This window comes from Montipora capricornis, chromosome 2 (genome assembly GCF_036669925.1).
Source record: "Montipora capricornis isolate CH-2021 chromosome 2, ASM3666992v2, whole genome shotgun sequence".
In the NCBI taxonomy this organism is placed as follows: Eukaryota; Metazoa; Cnidaria; class Anthozoa; order Scleractinia; family Acroporidae; genus Montipora; species Montipora capricornis.
This window is the reverse complement of record NC_090884.1, coordinates 25,712,367-25,727,366: the sequence shown is the minus strand read 5'-3', so window position 1 is coordinate 25,727,366 and position 15,000 is coordinate 25,712,367. Positions and strand designations below refer to the sequence as shown.

Sequence of the window (15,000 nt, the reverse complement as noted above, 5' to 3'; positions counted from 1 at the left end):
GTTACGTGTATGTTTCTGAATTTCAAGCACTCACTGTAAGCAACATTTCTTGCAGGACCTTGAGTAAACAAGACCAAATGAAAACGATAGCATATTTTCAGTACAGGGATAGTTCAATGACAGTACTAAATCTTTCAGTCATCTAACCGTTCTAACATCACTTGTTACTTTCACTCTTTTCGAAAAAATACCAAAAAACAACAAAACAAATTTCATCCCTTTTCCAAGTCATCTCATTCCCATTCCCAGTGGAGAGATTACACGCTCCGTTTTCAAAGAGGACGGATATTTACCGGGAACTATACAATGGTCGAGAGATACGTGACTTGCCAGGTAATTATAGGTTTTATTTTAATTACGTTTACCATGTCATACTTTATATCATCGACCTTCCACCCACCATTACAACACCTTCCACTCGCAACAATGGAAAACCTCGCCTACGATCATCTTCATAGTCATCATCTTCATGGTCCACTTCACGACAACCATTATCACGCAAACAGACAAGACATTCTGAACACACAGACGGAGGACGACAGCACAGATCCACAGAACGCAAGAAGGATTCAAGAAGTTACAGCTCACGCAAAGAGAGCAGAAATCGTTTGCATATTCAAAGGCATCGCCATCATGAGAGAAATGATGACCCAAGGCATGGACATCCTAGAGAAACGCCAGCCAACCCACAGCAATGACACTGACAAAATGTAAATCGTGTATGTTTCGGAATTTCAAGCAGTAAGCAATATTTCTTGCAGAACCTTGAGTACACAAGACCAAATGAAAACGATAGCATATTTTCAATACAGGGATAGTTCAATGACAGTACTAAATCTTTCAGTCATCTAACCGTTCTAACATCACTTGTTACTTTTACCGTTTTCCAAAAAAATACCAAAAACAACAAAACAAATTTCATGCCTTTTGCAAGTCATGCGATTCCCATTCCCGGTGGAGACATTACACGCTCCATTTAACTACAGTCTCAGACATAATTAGTTGGGACACTTTATGCGAACGTCCTCTATTCCCTTCTCGTGCGTCCCCTGCCCCTCTCAATGTTGTTTATCGCAGTTGAGTCACCGAATCTTTCACAGCAACATTGAGAGGAAAGGAAGAGGCATAAGTGTCCCAACAATTATGTCTGGGACTGTGTAAAAGAGGAATTCTTGGTATGTGAGTACTCGGTAGCTGTATTGGCGGGAAATCGTATCATACTTGTGTGCGTACACGTATCAGAGCGACATTAAATGCTGGGAGTAATGAACGATTTTAATCTGAAGAAGAAATCATTACACGAAATAAGTGTTCCCTTATTTTCTTAAAGAGTGTAACATTAACATTTCATAGACAAAACGATAAAGATATCAGCGGTCACGTTTGGGTTGAAGTAGCGATTGCGTGATACCTGAACAGTTTTTCACATGGTAAACAAAGATCTCTGGGTTAATTGAAAACAAATAACACGCGCTATAGTAGAAGGTGGTTGTAGGTTGTTACTATTCCCAAAAGAGGGGCGGCGTTTATTGCACAGATACGTCGTACTACGTTTATGATGGAGAATACGCTTAGGCATGGATGATATGAGCTTATTGACAGTATCGATTGGTACAGAATAAAAGGTGTTAATAACTCGGGTCTTAAACGCAGGATATGATTCTCTGGTAATTTGTTGCTCAATAACTTGTTTCTGTAGTTTACGAGAAACCATAGGAAACAGGTTTTCGTGGCAAAGAACGTCAGCACATCTCGCAGGGAACTTGAGTAAATTTGCACGGGTTTTCCTCATGGCAGCTTTTGCCAAAGCGGAATTTTGACATGGACAATTGTCTTGAACAAATAAGTTTTCGTTCCCCTTATCTGACAGCGTAAACATCGTCGGAAAACGTTCATAGATGAAACTGGCAAAAAAGCAACCCGTCATTTTTTCATACGGATGACAAAGAATTACACCTTTATTGTCGGAGATAGCTTCTACAAGTCTTACATATTTTCCACCTGCTCCTTCTTTTTTGCCTTTGGCCAAACAACCAGTTGTGAGGCCTTCGCCTCGTTTTCGCCAAATTCGTTCCTTCGGAGCCAAAGCCTGGTCTAAGGGATTTCTCTTACACGCATATGACACACAATCAAGATAGAAAGCCACACGTTTAGTCCAGATATCAGAACCGTGATCTTTTTTCATTTGTTGCGCAAACCTCAGCCTATGGTGTATGACAACTGCAGACTGCCTACAAATAGCGATTTAAACAGTATTTAAGTCTAAGCACCCATTTTAAGTAAAATGTTTAGCTTTCAATAACTGAGTTACGGTTAGTTTTGGGCTCTCTTTTCTTTAAACGCCAATAATAACAATCTCATACAGGCATTAACATACTATTTGCCTTGAGTACAATAGTTTAAATGACAGTTAAAGCTTTCTGCATTCTGTCATCATGTAATGACAGCACTCTAATACCAAATCATTTGCTTAACCATTTGATCTAAAGCTTCATTACTGTTGTGAAATACATACCAATTTGTTAAAGCACGTAAGCCAAATTAAATATCCTTGCCTGACAAATTTGGGACTTGAAGGTGCATGTAAAAGGTTTGAATTCTACATAAGCTTACATTAAATTGTCATTCTTGAAGAGAATAAGGCCTGATTCAGAGGCCTGATTCAGACGCCATACTTTTCATGAGCCGAACTTAATACATGAAAAGTTCGACGGTTAAAGTAAAAGTAAAGTAAAGCAACCATATTTAACGTCGATAACTCATAACAGTAATTCAACTGACAAACCTGAGGTCGACGGTGCGCTCATTTTACTCCCATGTCTCCATCAGTGCTCCGTTTTACGGGTATTTAAAGCTACTTAGCTACACGGAAAGGAAAGAAGTCGAAACAAGGATGCGAGATCCAGGAATTGAACTCAAGACCTCTTGCACTAAGGCCGCGCACTAACCGACTGTGCCATCCTTGCTCCTTGAATCAATTTAGAACGGGTATTTTAATTTGGAATGGCTCAGGCGTTCTTTTTGCCTGGCCTAGACGGGAATGCGGCTTTAGCATGGCTGTGGATCGACTTTGATTTCAGACGTCAAGCGTTTCATGTGTCGGACCTCATGATCATGCATAAACCATGTTTTGCCTTCTACATGGAAATCGCTGACAAAATTTTTTTTGGGTAATGGCTTTGGAACTGCTGTGGACGGGCCAGTTAAGTTCGACTTCTGAATCAACAGGCGTCCTTTTGTTAATTTGTGTCGGTGGAACTCGAATTAAGTTCGGCTCATGAAAAGTACGCAGTGTCTGAATTAGTGCTCATACTTCAGTTAACGCTTACCTTTTTGCTTGAGTTGTTGTAAGCATTTCCTTGCTTAGGATCAGCATGTAAAGAGTAAACAAACCGAAAAACAAATTGTGATCAATTGTGATTCAAACTTGAGTAAAACCGCCGAAAGACCCGTCGAAATCAGTAAAGAGCTGCACTGGTGACTGCTGACCAAAGCGGCTCACTAGTTCTCTAGTGTGTTATCCAAGATGGCGGAGGATAATTAACGATCTTTCTTTCTTACCACGTCGTCCAATTGAAAACGAAAAAACCAGCAAGATTCAGAGCGGCCTCATCGTATTAACCCTCACTAAAATGTGGAAAGATACTGGCCTTCATTAACAGGATTTCAATCCTATAAAACTGTTGACTTGGAGGGAAGTATACTTTACTCTTAATAAGTGGAGTACCAAATAAGAGGGGTAAATTTGACTGCGTTTAGTTTTACTCCACTTTTTCACTCAAACTCCTTGAAAACAAAGAAGTAATCGGTGGATTTCACAAAAATAAAACAACCGCAATTTCACTTTTATCATCGAATAATTTTTCGCAATTTTTGTAGTACAGTAGTGAAAAAATTTTTGAATTTGCTCAACTCTACGATTTTTTAGAAACTTCCAAAGTTTAAAAAATTGCGCCATAATTGCCGCCATGTTGGTTCAAGTCCGAGTGATTGGGAGATTGGGGCTAGTATTTACTATGACATAGAAAGGAGAACAACAGCGTTGTTTTGATTACAGTGAACAACAGTGAACTTGAGTGTTTTTGACCTCAAAATGCCGAAGAGATGTGTCGCTGCCGGCTGCAGCAACGAAAGAAATTTAGAAGAAGGTATTTCGCTTCACAAACTGCCATTTTACGGCGACGATCGGCCCGAAGCCAAGAAAAGGAGAAAGAAATGGGTGGATTTTGTTCGGCTGAAGCGAGCGAAATGGGAACCATCTCAGTCTTCAGTGCTGTGCTCTGAGCATTTCAAAAGGGAAGATTTCGTTCGTTCAGCAGATTTGGGCGATGAAAAAAATCACCATACTTCAAAGAGATGGCTGAAGACCGATGACCTTGGAGTGAATGTTTTCCCGAGTGTTCATGCGAATAAGCTCGTGCCAAATGCAAACCAGAAGCCTGTATCAAAGCGATCTAAAAGAATGGTAAGACGATTGTCAGTGACCTGAGCTTCTCTCCTTATAGCACACTATTACAACTTATTTCGTTTGTTTTAGACCATTAGAGAGGCGATTGCATCCTCAGTTGAATCAGAAGAACAAAGCGCCGAAGAAATGGCCTTTCCAAGTTCTAGCTCTCTCGGCACCTCGAATGAGCCGCTGCCATAGAGTGAGACTGATGGCAACTACCTCACAAAAAGAGCAATCTCGAAAGAGGTGAATATTTCAAATGAGGAGGTAATGGAGGAGGACTTGCTATGTTTGAACTGTCATAATTTGGAGAAGGAGAACAGGAGGTTAAGGAACAGGATTGTTACTCTTGAAGAGCAGGTCAGCAGGCGGAAAAGAGAGAGTCGAAGGTATAAAAGGCGAGGTAAGAAGCTAACTTTTGTTTTCCTCTCTAGAAACTCGAACAGTTTTGCTCCTTCCAATCCGAATTCTTTCCCGATCTGCAAAAGCTTTTCCATTTCCATAGCACTATTTCACAGCAAAAACACAATATACTCTGGTTTACAGTTCTTCTTGCTTTAGCTGTAACTCCTTCTTCTTGAACTGTCCTTTCCTGGTTTCTGTAGTCGGCAAACAAATGAATTCCTCTCCCGGACAGGCCCCCAATGTTAAGAGTTCGAATGTTTTGAGGCCAGGTAGCTTGCAAATAAACTGAACGTAGGGTTGTCGGAAGAAGAACAAGAAGATTTATTCCAAAAACGAAGGTAGTGTCTACGAAGGAAGACTCTAAACAGCACGTAACTTGATAAACTTACACGGCCTCTGCCAACTTCTGTCACACAACTGCTTCTGTCATACTTGACTAAAAACGGCTATCGCCAACTCTCTCCGCTTGTGAAAACTAGTTAAAAATCATAGCTCAAACTCGCTTCCTTATATACTTACAAAATGAGATTCTAGAACTTTCTAAAACATTAAACAATCTAAATATAGAAAGACTACAAAACACACCGATTTAGAAATGCTTACACACGAGCCTGAAATAAACAAACTACGAACTCTCACAAAGCTTCTAGAAAGTAACACTAGTCACGCAATTTTCGTAACAATGACTAAAATCACTAGTACCCTAGAAGTGGTTGTTGGAATGTTATTGTTGACGTACAGCAATGATCATTCTCAGTCTAACCAGAGTTATAAACCAGGCGCCGGGTCCTGAAGGGTATAATAACTCTATTCCAGGGATAAATATGCCTGGAATAAAGCACATTTATCCCTGGATTAGAGTTATTACACCTTTCAGGAACCTGGCCCAGAGTTATAAAAAAATCCTTCAGCTACCCAATGGTCACCAAAAAATGACACATTCTGTCTGTTATATCTTAAATTTTTGCTTGATAAATTTGGCTGGATTTTAAAGTACCTGGTGCTTCCTCAGCGATATTATGTTGCACCCACCAGAGAAGAGTTGTCACATCTACACTTTCATCAGAAACTGTTGGGAGATGGATAATTCACACATGAGAATCGTCTTTGCAAGCTTAATTTAAAGACAGATAGAAGACTTTACATCATGGATGTTTGGGGCATCTTGGAACAGAGATGTTTCTGCTTGATTTCAGTACAATTTTGACAATTTTTAATAGGACCACTTGGCTATTGTGACTAATGTAATGAGAATTACGGTCTTATGGACACGTCCCTCTTAAAAGTCTAACATACACTGGTATGGAATTTTGGGTCAGGTCACTCACACAGTGAGGGTTTAAAAATGCACTGCATAGTAACTATGTTGGAAGACAGCTCCCCTCCCTCACCTCCCAAAAAAAAAACCCTGTATGTTTTGTTGCATGCTTCAGCAAACCCACTGAACGACACCCAGCTGTGGTTGCTGATATGAAAATAACCCATACATTAGTCTGTCAAAGTGGAACCAGTATTTTAGGCATTATAGATGCAGCATAAATAACAGTAAGTAACGACTGTTCCATACCTGAGAGATGGAAACCAGTTGTACAACTGCTGGGAGAACTGATTACTTCAATTACTTTGCTTGTAAATCGCTTAGGGTAATAGTGACTTGATCCCTCTGAATCCTTGTAATGGGCTATGCAGTATGTTATTTTACAAGGCTTGATTCCAAGCAGACTTTTGTGGCAGGAACTGGACCCTCAAGGGTAAATAACTTCGCACTTGAAGGTGTGTTGTGACTTGTCAACTTGGCTTCACACACCAAGCACATTGACAGTGGAGGTGCCAAACTTAACTCCCAAAGCTGTTCCTTGCCTCCAACACTGTATTCCATGAAACGAGAACAGTGATCCTTGAGAAATTTTATGAAATCCTCTGTCTCGTGATAAGAACCTAACCCTTGAACATCTTCACACATCTTTTGCTTTTTTCTCTGTATTGCAATTTTTGGGATATCTTTAGAAGCTCTAATAAGGTTACATGATGCCTCAAGGACCTATGACAAGAACGGAAACAAGAGGAGAGCAAAAGAGAACGACAACGACAGTGACAAGAAAATTTTGCCCTTATGTTATAAACACATAATCGCAATCAGTTCTCGTAAAATTAGAGGGAAATTTCACTAGCTTGTGTTTTCAGAAGTTTGTTTAAAGCACCTAAACGTTATTTAAGTGTTGGAGAGGACGTTGTTTGAAATTCATCACATTTATAATTCTTTTGTCCACGTGCAAATTAGCCTACCAAGCCTCATTTTAAAGCAAGAATTCTTTTCAATTCACTGTATGGTATGGAGGCTTGGTAGGCTAATTTGCACTTCGACAACAGAATTGTAAATTGACCGCCATTTATGAATAAGGTCTATAGTGAGTTATTTTCGAAAATAGTATCCAAAGATATCAAAGTGCTAATTTTTTTCTGAAATCCACTAGTTCCAAAAACGCCATTTTAGCAGCCAGTCACTTCCGAAAATAGAGTAAAATGGTGCATTTATGCCTTTTCCTCCCCTGTAAATTATAAGCACAACCCAAAAAATGCCGCCTTGCCTGAGCTAATGCTATGGGCAAATTCCTGTAGCCACATTTATTTAAAAATGCTCTTCAAACAAATCCTTTATACAAAGTTTGGCCCAGTAAAAGTGAGGGCACCGAAAACGCCACTGCATTTGACCGTACTCGTGCTGCCCCACCCCAGGCAAGAGCAGCACAGAAACAAATTCAACTGAAAAAAGAGACTTTCTGACTTAATGTCGATACTACTGGCCCAGAGCAAGGGTTGCCCATGCTAGCCAATGACCTGGACCAACATTGGGATAAGGAAAGAAATAAATATGCTGAGGATTAGGCCTTGAAAAGAGACTTACTGAATGTAATCTAGTTAATGATGACCAAAGGCAAGCGCCGCCCATGCTGGATAATGCCCCAGGGCAACAATGCATAGTCCTGTAGTAATGAACAATTATTGACATAAACAGTCCATATTCAAGTAATAACCAAGAATAGCTTCATGTACACCAAAAGTAGGAACCGCCCATGGTAGTTAATACTTAAGGCGGAAAGAAAAAAAAATTGTTAACTGAGGCAACATGCACCCGCTGGATGGGTATTAACTTCCTGCTTTAAGAGCAGAGACTGGGCGTTCTGATATACTTGAGAAATGCATAAGATTTCCATCGCCGTAAGAGGCAGATTTGAGCATTGGATAACCCCTTTTCTGCAGCATGAGAAGCAGCACCAATTCGAAAACTGTGCCCCTTGTAAACTGAAGGAGACAAACCACAAAACTGCATGGCAGATAACAACTGATTTGAAAACTGAGATCTAGAAACTGGCAACCCATCCACTGTAATGAATTGAGCACCTGGTCGGGGTCCTCCCATTGCTAAATACTTAACCAATAGTTCAACAGGGCAAGATTGTGGCTGCCGAGACACTACAATAGAAAAAGGGCGGGCATTGTAGCTATGTTTAAAACTACCAAAAGTAATCCTGAAAGCAATCACCTCCCTGAAAGAGCTGAGAACTTGCTAATGTGTGAAATTTGCAAGGGAGGATTACCAATGCACCCACTAGATGACGTCATTTCACCAATTCGTAAAAATGGAAAGAAAGCCAGCGAATACACTTAAGAGGGATCTGAAAAACCCTTAATCTTATGGCAGCAACCCAAACATGACACATACGTCATCACAGTGGATAGAGCATACCGTGAATGGAACAGATAAGCAATAAATAAGGCCAAAATAGATGGTGAAATGGGCAATGCACGAAAAGGATGGAGAAATGTAGAAACAAAATATTGATGGAAAAGCTTCCAAGCACGCCAATAAGTTGGTATGGATGAGGGCTGAAGGCTGGATCGAAGCAAAAAGGAAGCAATGGAACCCAACTCAGTGGCTGCAGATGAGGAGGTATCATTGTGGGAGCTTGGTGCATGTAAGCTGGTGCCAGTTGTTTGAAAGTCTGCAACTGTAATCGAGACAGAGAATCAGCCAACTTATTCTGTAAGCCCGGGACATGCTAACATTTAAAACAAATATTGTAATTAAGACAAACCAGGACCAGCTTACGCACAAAAAACATTAAGTCCTTGTCACGAGAAGTCTGTCTGTTAATAACATGGACCAAGGCTTCATTGTCAGTAAAAAGCAGAACATGCTGATTCTTAACAGTATGTCCCCAGAGATAAAGACTAAGGACAATGGGATAAGAAATGCTATGTTGCGGTGGCGCCAGCTCAAGGGCCATTCACCTTAACACCAATGCCTGCCAAAAACTACCCCAAAGCCTATGGCACCAGATGCATCTGTACACAGTTATAGGTGGTGTGAGTTAGCCCAATCGACAGAGAGAAAAAATGAACGACTGTTGAAACCAGACAGAAACTGCTGCCAGACTTTAGGATCCTCCTTAACATCTCGAGTCAAGCTGATAAGGAAATGAGGACGGTGAATACCTATTGTCAAATCAATGAGATGCCAAAGAAATGCACGACCAGGAACAACTACTGTACAGGCAAAGTTCAATAAGCCTGGCAACGACTCTATGTTACGTAAAGTAACTTTGCGAGGTCTGAGAAAACCAGCAATTAAGTCACCACATTTAACTAGCTTATCAGGACTGAGTCTAGCTCAATACCTGCAAATGAAATGGTTGATGAAGGGCCAATTGTCTTTTCTGGTGCCATAGGAATGCCCAGATATTGACAGAGCATTAAAAATAAATCAAGCTGTTTTTTACATAAATCATGAGAGGGGGAAACTATGAGAAAATCATCCAGCATGTGCAAAATGTGATCGATATACAATTTCTCCCGGGCATTCCATTCCACGTCAGAAGAAAAAGTTTCAAAAGTTTTGCAAGAGCTCGAGCAACCCACCAGCATACAGCGATCATAGTAATGTAATCCCCAAAAGGTGGTAATCTTAGGAATGATTCGAAAAGCATTCGTAATATCTGTGTTGGCCATAAAACAGCCATGCCCAACAGTTCGGATGGTATGAATGGCATATTCAACTGTAGCATAGGATGCACCAGTAAATTCTGAAGAAATGCCATCATTCAAGGACGAGCCTTTAGGGAAAGAAAGGTGGTGAATCAAACGGAATTCACCCTCTGTCTTTTTACGAACAAAACCAAGTGGAGATATACGAAATTGGGGAAAGAGTGGCGAGGGATATGGGCCTGCAATACGGTGAACAGCAATTTCTTTGTCAAGTTTGGCATCAACTGCCTCAGGATTTTGGATTGCAGAAAGTAGGTTTTTTGCACGTAATGAGTCTTGGGGCCTCTCATAATGCAAGGGAAACCCATAATTGAAGCTGTATCACAGAAGGGATATACCTAGAAAGAAAAAATGGCAAATGATCACTGTTTACTGGAAGCTCCAACGGAAGGAGGTTGGGCGATGATCTGGTTGCTAGGGACTTTATTGCTGTGTTGATTGGACAAGTGGGAAGCACTTCTTTTGCTAAAGGCACGAAAATTACAATTTATAGCCCGATGTGGGCAATCACATTTAGAACATGAGTGCTTAAAAGAGCATCCTGCACAATAACCTCCCTGTGAAACTTGAAACAATAACCTCAAGGAATATCAAGGATCTTAGCAACGCCCGGAGCTGAAATAGATTTTTAGGATTGATCTGAGACTTTAACCACAACTCTCAATGTATAGTTCCCCAGGGAAGAGATGTGACCTGAGACTGGTGTAAGAAACGGAAGTTTTCATCATAATAGCCCTTCATCAGAGCAACGAATGGCTAACGCTCAAAACGTCAGCTTTTAGAATCTCTGTACTGTGGCCAATTTACATTATCAACTCCGTTAATAAAACCAAATTTTTGTATACAACTAAAAAGAAACAACCCAATCGAACATGCACAGAAGCACAGGGGATTTCCAAAGACAAAGAAGGCCAAAAAGGAACTGTTTAGATCAATAAAACTCACTTCTAATGATGAATGAAAATGTAAAATGCAAGATGCAAAATAAACACGTCTTTAACCACTGTCCAGATGAAATGAAGTGACGCTCACGTGAAAGCCTGGTCACATAGTAAGCACAACTATGCTAAGGGGGTATTGAGTACAATCCCAATAAGTGCCACCGGGCTCCCACAGAAATAAAAGTACACAATGGGATGAAGAAGCATAAAAATACTATTTGCCAGCAAATATTTTCTTTGTTATCTCTTGTGTACATAAACACGATTACAGCTATCAATGCAATTTGGGTGTATCGTAACACATTTCTTGGTCTTTCCAAAGCATAAATTTATTTTGGAAAAGCTGCTAGTAAATATCTGTTTTTGGCTGTTACAAATACCCTAGTACAAACCCACTGGTACATGTAATTTGACGTTAAGACTAGTATTTCATTGAAGTGCATTCTTTGTGCTTTGCTGTGTTAAAATTTCTTCTGCGGCCTGACAAAAGTGTCCTGTCGAGAGACAGAAACAATTTTTGCACTGTGACCATTCTTGAAATTAACACGGGACTTACTTTCTCCTAAGCATGGCCTCGTCAAGAATCGAAGCTCTACCAAGGAAAATACTTTTTTCACTATTCTAAACGCCCAAAGATTACCGTACTATTATAAGCTTGCTGGAGAGTGATAACCTTCAACTTTAGTTTTGGCAAGGTTAAAGTAGGTTATGAAGTATTGTTTTTTATGTAACTCTATGCTGATCGGTATGGTGATTTCCAAACGAAGTTACACTCGTTGTAAACTGCTTCTTTCCGCCAGCTATCACCTTAAAAAATATTACTGATATTGATTCCGACTTAGCTACCATTTAAGACTGCAGAAACATTTCTGTGTCTTGCCCCTTAGGGAAATTTGTTAGATTTGTTGCGTGATGTGACGTTGACCACACCATTGACGAAAACAAATCTAGTTCAATAACTTAATTTTTCAACAGTGTTGAAGTCGATTAAAACAAATATGTTACCTTCAAAGTTCAGTAAGCATGTCCAGTAAGGAAACCGAAGAGACCTGTAATAATCAGTTATTGAATTCAATTCCATGGACATTGCTAATCGCTCAAACGTTAAGGAAACTGTGACAAATTCCATGATATTACTCCAGTGATTCTAATTTGATAATTGCCATTTTTTCGTACCAAGCAAACGATAAGTTGATTTAACATCTTGCTAAAACTTCATCGGATGTTTCATCATGTACAAGCTCATGGGCGATACTCACTTAAATCGCTCATCCGCAATACTCATTTCACAAGTTGTTTACAACATTTACAACATGTTCTATGGGCCCCTACAACCTCTCACCGATACAACACTGTCACTCACGTTGCAAACATTATGTATACTAGGGGACCAGCCTGCCCATTGCTTCCATATCTCATGAAATTCTCAAATGGTGGCAGCAAAGATTCCTTAACAGAGGATTTTATTAACCCTCTGAGTTGTTTTTTTTTGGAACCCCACATACTGAACCAACAAGAATTACCAATCATTCGTCTACACTGATTGATAATATATTCTTTAACTCTATCGAATATCAAACAGTCAGTGGAAACTTTTTATATGATATAACAGACATTTGCCTAATTTTCTCATCATTGAGAGGTTTGCTTTTTCAAAACAGAAAGAGAAAAGCTTTAGTCGAGATTATTCTAATTTATAATGAAGAAGCTTTTTTGAATGAATTTAGATCCATTGACTGGTCAAATTTACTTCATGGACCATCAGATACTACTGAAATGTTTGATAAGTTTTATGCAAAAGTAAGCAATATCATTAATAGTCATTTACCCTTTAAGCCACTCACGCGATAGGAATCCAAATTCCAAACAAAGGCCTGGATTACTCTGGGATTAAAGGTATCTATTGCTGATAAAAGTAGGTTGTACAGGCACTATCTGAAAACACGTACATGTTACAGCCATACCAAATTTAAGTATTTGTTACGAGTTCGATCTTTTGAGGATGGGTAGCTTGCAAACTAAACTGAACCCTGGGTTTTCGGAACAGCAACAAGATTTATTCCAAAATGAACGTAGTTTCCACGAAGTAAAACTCTAAACAGCATGTAACTTGATAAACCAAGAATCGAAGCTCTACCAAGGATAATACTTTTTTCACTATTCTAAACGCCCAAAGATTACCGTACTATGATAAGCTTGCTGGAGAGTGATAACTTTCAACTTAAGTTTTGGCAGGGTTAAAGTAGGTGATGAAGTTTTGTTTGTTATGTAACTCTATGCTGATCGGTATGGTGATTTCCAAACGGAAGTTACGCTCGTTGTAAACTGCTTCTTTCCACCAGCTATCACCTGATATTGATTCCGATTTAGCTACCATTTAAGACTGCAGGGTGAACGAAGTTTCCACGAAGTAAAACTCTAAACAGCACACAACTTTAATAAACACTGCTTCTGTCACACTTGACTAAACATGGCTAATGCCAACTCTCTTCGCTTCTGCAAAACTAGTTAAAACTCATAGCTCAGACTCACTTACTTATATACTTTCACAATGAGATTCTAGAACTTTCTGAAACAGTAAACAATCTAATTATAGAAAGATTACAAAACACCCATTTAGAAACTCTTACGCACGAACGTAAAAATAAACAAACTACGAACTCTCGGGAAGCTTCTAGAAAGTAACGCTGGTCACGCAATGCTTTTTTTCGTAACACAACCCTTTTCAGGAGAAATTTCCTGAATTTATCCTAAACAAGAAAAATTGCCAAATAAGGGGTAGTTCAATGCCAATAAACTTATTCCTCAGCACGACTTAAGTAATCTGCTCCAACGTTCTCTGACCCCTTAATGGCTTCAACTGTGAATGAATAACTTTGCAAAAACATAGCCCAAAGCATAAGACGTCCATTGGCGAACTTAGCACTGTTCATGTACTTTAAGGGTTCATGGTCCATCTGAAGAACAAAAGAATTTTTGTACAAATAACGATGAAATGTCTTGATACTCCATACAATCGCTAGGCATTCTTTCTCAATTGTAGAGTAGTTCCTTTCTGCACTTGTCAATTTCTTGCTTGCGCAGCGAACAGAAAGCAACTTCTCATCATGTTTCTGCATTAATACTGCACCTATTCCACTGTTGGAGGCGTCGGTCCGTAAGAAATGGGTTTTAGCTGGATTGGGGAGCCGTAGAATAGGCTCACTTTTTGGTAAGACTTGATTGTTCGGTAGGCTTTCTCTTGTGCTTCACCCCACTCAACTTTACTGGGTTGGCCTTTCCGTGTGAGACCAGATAAGGGCACTGCGATCGTTGCATAGTTGGGGATGAAATCTTTGTAGTATCCTCTAGACCCATAAATGATCGCTGTTGTTTCTTTGTGCTTGGCCTTGGGGCATCTTTAATTTTCTCCACGTTATCCTGATGTAGAACAATCATTCCTTGCTCCAGTTGATGGCCTAGGAAATCCACACTGTTTACTCCGAATAGGCACTTAGTAGGTCTAATAGTATCCCCCAGTACAAACACCTTTGATTGAATCATCGCTTGTAATCTTAATAGCTAGAGTTTCTAACGCAATTATAAAGAGATAGGGAGAAAGTGGGTCGCCTTGACGTACACCTCTGCTCAACGAAAAGGGGCCTGTTGTAAAGCCATTGTTCATTACACAACTCGATATATTTTTATACAGTGTTCGAATCCACTGAATAAAAGAAGGGCCAAAATTAAACTTATGTAATGTTCTTATTAAAAAAATTAAAATGAAGCGTGTGAAAGGCCTTTTCAAAGTCAATAGCCACTAAAATTCCAGATATTTTCTTCTCTTTGGTATACTCAATCACATCATCAATTGTTCTGATTGCACCAAAAATAGATCTCCCTTTAACAGACGTGTTTTGATTTGAGTGTATTATTTCAGGCAAAACCTTTTCCAAACGTTTTGCTAGGATTTTAGAAGCAATCTTCGCATCAACATTAATGAAGGATATGGGTCGCCAGTTTTTAATCCTTTTATCCTTCCCTTTCTTCTCTACTAAGGTTATTATGGCTTGTTTCTGTGAATTTGAAAGCTCTCCAAACTCAAATGCATAATTTAGACTGCCTACTAATAGCCTCCCGAACAGAGGCCAAAAAGCGAGATAGAATTCAAATGTCAGA

The 15,000-nt window shown here is 39.6% G+C and overlaps 1 pseudogene; it reads right to left on the bottom strand.

Annotated features, from left to right (window-relative positions):
* Positions 1 to 6,548: 6,548 nt before the first annotated feature.
* On the bottom strand, positions 6,549 to 9,583 carry LOC138038638 (uncharacterized; annotated as a pseudogene).
* Positions 9,584 to 15,000: the final 5,417 nt, after the last annotated feature.